Consider the following 6,033-nt stretch of genomic DNA (forward strand, 5'->3'; position numbering starts at 1 on the left):
CTTGCAGATGAAAATAAATAGAAATAGGAGGGAATGGTGAGAGGGATGGATAACAAAAAAAAGGGGGAGGGGGGAGAGGACATAATGGAAGCAATATGAGGGGGGAGGGGGCACTGGAGGTACTTAATATTGAAGAGTGTCTAGGAGGGGAATAGGACCGTAAGGATCCATAAGTTCCACCCAAAAAATGGAACTTCTGCCTTCTGGAATCCCCCCCCCCCTTTCCGCTGTAACATTTGACACCTTCCAGGGGGGAGGAGGGAGAAGATACCTATATAATACAGGTATTTGCTCCCACTTCCGGGCATAGATCACCGTGATGATATACGCCACGTCTGGCGCCTACTCAGACACACAGGTCCCAGAAAACAGCAGGGACCGGTGGGATCGCGCAGCGCGACTCAAGCATGCACAGTAGGGAACCAGGAAGTAAAGACGCAAGGCTTCACTTCCTGATTCCCTTACCGAAGATGGCGGCGGCATCGCCCGAGAGCCAAGGGACAAATAGGCTTCGGGACCAGACATTGCGTGCACCCAGGACAGGTAAGTGAACAAGTACCTCCAGAGGATTTTCTGCCACTGAAATACTTCCTATATGGATCTCAGAGTGTCTCCCACCAATGCCTGCCTGATGATTTTTGTTACCCAGTAATCCTGCTACGAAGCTTTTAGGATGTCCTTGTTTCCTTTGAAGTTCAGGTCAGTATATCTGTTTCCACTGACCCAGTTTTTATTGAAGATTCAGTAGGCGGGCATTTCAACAATTGTGATACTTCCCTTTGATCAAGCCGGCCATGGTTTCCTCTCCTCTATGAGATGGTAGGGTATCCACCAATACTGCTGCCATGTAAAAGGGACCTTCTTTGCCAGGAGGGGCTACAACACCCCAAAGTCAACCATCTGAGTTTGATGGCTTGAAGGTTGAACAGCTCCTCATCCTCAAACTGTACCCACCACAGAATTAATTTCAGAATTATTCCAAGCTGAAAGGATGGAATTGGTGAAGACCAATGTCGTGGATTTCCTCCTGTCAGCACAGGATCTAGGATTAAGTTACAACAGGTTTTGGCGGGAACCCACTGAGCCATTCACTCTTTGCTAGTGAAGATTCTCCAAACAGCCATGAGAATTACACCTCCTATCATATCTGTTTTTCCAAATTGGGATCTTCCTCATTGCAGAACTATATTATCTGGCCACTTCTTGTTCCCTTTGGCATATGTCTCTGCTGATGGCATTTCTCAGGGCCATTACCTCAGCTTACAGGAATTCCACACTCCAAGCATTTTTCTGTCAGGAGCCTTTCTGTCAGTTGCTCTAATATAAAGTGGTGCTAAGACCATATTCAAAGTTTCTACCTAGAGGTCTTGGGAATTCTATTTCAATATGGAGATTATTCTGCCGTCTTTTGATTCTTCTTCTACTTCATCCTTGGCAAATATGTGTTTGGAAAGGCTGGACTTGGCACACATTTTCTTAACCTGAATCCATTAGGAGGACAGGCTCTTTGTTCTAGCTAAGGTACAAGAAAGGGTTTGGCAACCCCCATTAGAGTCTTCCTGGTTGGATTAGTAGAACAATCTGTTTGGCCCATATCTCAGTGGGTCTTCCCTCAACACCAGAGAAAATCAGGGAGCATTCCACCAGAAGACAACTCTTGAGCAGCATTCAAAAAGTTGTCAGCAGAAGTGCTACGCTAGACGGCCAGCTGGAAAACCCCAAACACCTTCATTCGACAAGTTAGATGTGGCCTTGCGTTCAGCATGTTGGGGCCGCTGTTCTGTCTTCTGCTGTTTCTCACCAAAAAAATCCTTGTTTTGCAGTATGTTCTTTGAATATGTTTTTTTTATTCTTCCCATTATTTTATTTTTTTTGACTTTGCTATTCAGGGCCCATATTTATGCTGACATGAGGTGAAGCATATTTTCCCTTCCTGGTGTACACCATAAGTCTATTCAGAACAATTGTCGGAGGTGGTTAATTGGCTATTGAGTTGTGCTGTAGGTTTAGGGGGTGGAACTGACCCATATGTATGCTAACATGAGGGAAAGCCAGGAAAGGGAAATTATGGTAGGTATAAGAAAACTATTTTATGCATTCCTGGTTCACCTCATGTCAGCATATTTATGGAATCTAAATAGCCTTGAGCTAGTTATACACATTTCGATTTGTCTCTTCTAGCCCTGCAAGCTAAAAAAAAGAGAGATAAAACAATTGCCCAATTTGCACTAAACAACGCGGATGGAGGAATCTGCATTGCAAGCGATTCTATTCAATGGGTGCATTGGCAAAGCTACACATGTTTTCACCCAACGCAAAGACTCAATTCAGCGCTCCACCCAAGAAAGAAGTTCTCTATCTATGAGGACAATATAGATGTTGTTTGAAAGTACTAAAGGTTCCGTTTTTTTTTTTTGCTTTACAAAAAACAAACATGTTATACTTACCTCCTCTTAGGGTTGCCACCTCATCCCTTTAAAACAGAACACATATGAATTACACAGGTTCTGGGGCTAATTTAATTTAGATAAGGCTCCACTTGAGTTCAATTACCACCTTAATCAGCCACAGAACCTGTGTAATTCATATGTGTTCTGTTTTAAAGGGATGAGGTGGCAACCCTACCTCCTCTGTGCAGTTGGTTTTGCACAGACTGGCCCGATCCTCCTCTTCTGGGGTCCCTTAGCGACACTCCTGGCTCCTCCTCTTCTCTAGTGCCCTGTTGGAGAGCCGCTCTCCCTCGAGGGACTCATGCGAACGTGCTCCCGTGTCCTGCTGCTGCGTCTACTGACACAGACAGCAGGACTTGGCCCTGCTCCCCAGCTCCTGTGTCATTGGATTTAATTGACAGCAGTGGGAGCCAATGGCTGCACGGCCATCAAACTATCCAATCAGGACTCAAGACACCGGCTGGAGCTGGTGTGCTTGACCCCGTCGCTGGAAAGACTGGGTTCAGGTAAATAAAAGAGGGGCTCTGTGGGGGGGGGGGGGTGCTGCATCACAGGAGGTTTTCACCTTAATACATAGAATGCATTAAGGTGAAAAACCACGAGGGCTAACAACCCCATTAAAAAAGATATTAGCTTTTACCATTCAATTTTCGCTAGAGTGGATTTTCCTGAACAAAAAGCACATGCACTGTTGGCGAATACCAACACTGGCCTAACACTTATGTCGCGCGTACACACGATCGGAAATTCCGACAACAAAACTGTGTATTTTTTTCCGACGGAATGTTGGCTCAAACTTGTCACAAAAATGTTCGAACGTCAAGAACACGACGACGAGCCGAGAAAAATGAATTTCAACGATTCCGAGCATGCTACGAATTGATTCCAAGCATGCGTAGGATTTTTCTGCATCGGAATTGCATACAGACGATCGGAATTTCTGACAAGAACTTTTGCCATCAGAAAAATTGAGAACCAGCTCTCAAACATTTGTTGTCGGAAAATCCGACAGCAAATTTCCGATGGATATTCCGATATCCGACCAAAAGCTCACATCGAACATTTGTTGTCGGAATTTCCGATCGTGTGTACGCGGCACAAGACTGGGTTCACACTGGAGAATGCAGTGGCTCATAGTAGGAGTCCGGTGCGTCTCCATTCACTGTTTCAGGTCTGATTTCAGCTCGAATTTTTGTCAATATTCGGACCTGAAACGGACCAAAAGATGAACAGGGCTCCTGTGCAATTTGTATCGGAGCCGCTGCGGAGATGTGAGAATCGGCTCCATAGAGAGCTGGTCACAATCTCCTGCTATGCTAGTGTTGACCCAGCCTCACATATTTTTTAGACTGAATGAAAAAAAATCTAACAGATTCCTCCATCCATGCCAACACAGATGGACGATTGTCCCACTGAGACTATTGTATTTTGACAGCCAGTGCCGTCAGCTGTCAGAATACAGTAAGCGCTGCCAAACAGTGATTGCAGCCGATTCACAGCAGTCACTATTTGGCCAAGAATTATCCAACCATCTTCTTCAATTTTCGGATAAAAGATGTCGGCCAGGTGGGTGCCATCAGGGCTACGCACTGCTCGAATGTCTGCCAGTCCATTAGAAACCAGCCAAAATTTGAACAGTGTTTGGCCAGCTTTAGGGAACCTTGAGCAAGGTAAAGTAAGGCCCCTTTAACACTGAGGAGTTTTTCAGGTGGTATAGCGCAAAAAAATAGCGCCTAAATACCGCCTGAAAAAGCTGCCAGGAGAGAAAAAAATCTCCTGCAAGCAGCATCTTTGGAGCGGTGAGAGGAGTGGTGTGTATACTGCTCCTTCACCGCTCCTTCCTATTTAAAACAATGGGAAACCGCGGTAATACCGCCCGCAAGGCGCCTCTGCAGAGGCGCCTTGCGGGCGGTGTTAACCCTTTTTCGGACGCTAGCGGGGGTTAATACCGCACCGCTATCGGCCGAATCCCGCTGCAATTCCGTCGGTATATCGCTGCTATTTTTAGCAGCGCTATACCGCCACCGCACCTCAGATGCCCCGTGTGAAAGGGGCCTAAAGCTGTTGTCCAAGGTAAGAACTTAGTAGTCACATGAGAAAACAGCTGTGTGATTACCTTGCTCCAATTTCCTTCTAGCAGCCCTTTACTGCAGTTGTACAGATAAATATCAAGTCTTTTGCAAAGTAAACTCATTAAAAAGGAAAACAAGCCCTAACACATAGCAGCATTTGGGATTAGCTGATCATTAATCAAGTGGATTAAAATGATCATTAATAATTCATTTGTGGCTTATACTGTACATATTGCTAATTAAACACAACCAGGTTACTGAAGCAATAACATCTCAAGTGCAGCTGGGAGGTGACAGTCCTAGATGAGGCTATTCACATACAGTGGGGATCGAAAGTTTGGGCACCCCAGGTAAAAATTTGTATTAATGTGCATAACGAAGCCAAGGAAAGATGGAAAATCTCCAAAAGGCATCAAATTACAGATTAGACATTCTTATAATATGTCAAAAAAAGTTAGATTTTATTTCCATCATTTACATTTTCAAAATTACAGAAAACAAAAAAAATGGTGTCTACAAAGGTTTGGGCACCCTGCAGAGTTAATATTTTGTACTGCCCCCTTTGTATCACACCTTTTTAAACGCTTTTTGTAGCCAGCCAAGAATCTTTCAATTCTTGTTTGAGGTATCTTTGCCCATTCTTCCTTACAAAAGTCTTCCAGTTCTTTGAGATCTCTGGGCTGTCTGTCACGCACTGCTCTTTTAAGGTCTATCCATAGATTTTCAATTATGTTGAGGTCAGGAGATTGTGAAGGCCGTGGCAAAACCTTCAGTTTACGCCTCTTGATGTAATCCCCCGTGGATTTTGAGGTGTGTTTAGGATCATTATCCATTTGTAGAAGCCATCCTCTCTTTAACTTCAGCTTTTTCACAGATGGCATCAAGTTACCATACAAAATTTGCTGACATTCTTTTTAATCCATTTTTCCTTCTACTCGTGAAATGTTCCCTGTGCCACTGGCTGCAATACAACCCCAAAGCATGATTGATCCACCCCCATGCTTAACAGTTGGACAGAGGTTCTTTTCATTAAATTCTGTGCCCTTTCTTCTCCAAACGTACCTTTGCTCATTCCGGCCAAAAAGTTCTATTTTAACCTCATCGGTCCACAGAACTTGTTTCCAAAATGCATCAGACTTGTCTATATGTTCATTTGCAAAGTTCAAACGCTGATTTTTGTGGTGAGGACGTAGAAGAGGTTTTCTTCTGATGACTCTTCCATGAAGACCATATTTATACAAGTATCTCTTTATAGTGGAATAGTGTACCACAACTCCAGTGTCTGCCAGATCTTTCTGGAGGGATCGTGCAGTCAAACGTGGGTTTTGAATTGCTTTTCTCACAATCCTGCGAGCTGTTCTGATATTTTTCTTGGTCTTCCAGATCTTGCTTTAGCTTCCACTGTTCCTGATGACTGCCATTTCTTAATTACATTCCGATCAGAGGATATTGACATAGCTTTGTGAGCATCAACTATTTTCAGTTTCAGTTTTCTAGAAAACTGCTTAGAA

Source organism: Rana temporaria, chromosome 2 (assembly GCF_905171775.1).
Source record: "Rana temporaria chromosome 2, aRanTem1.1, whole genome shotgun sequence".
NCBI lineage: Eukaryota > Metazoa > Chordata > Amphibia > Anura > Ranidae > Rana > Rana temporaria.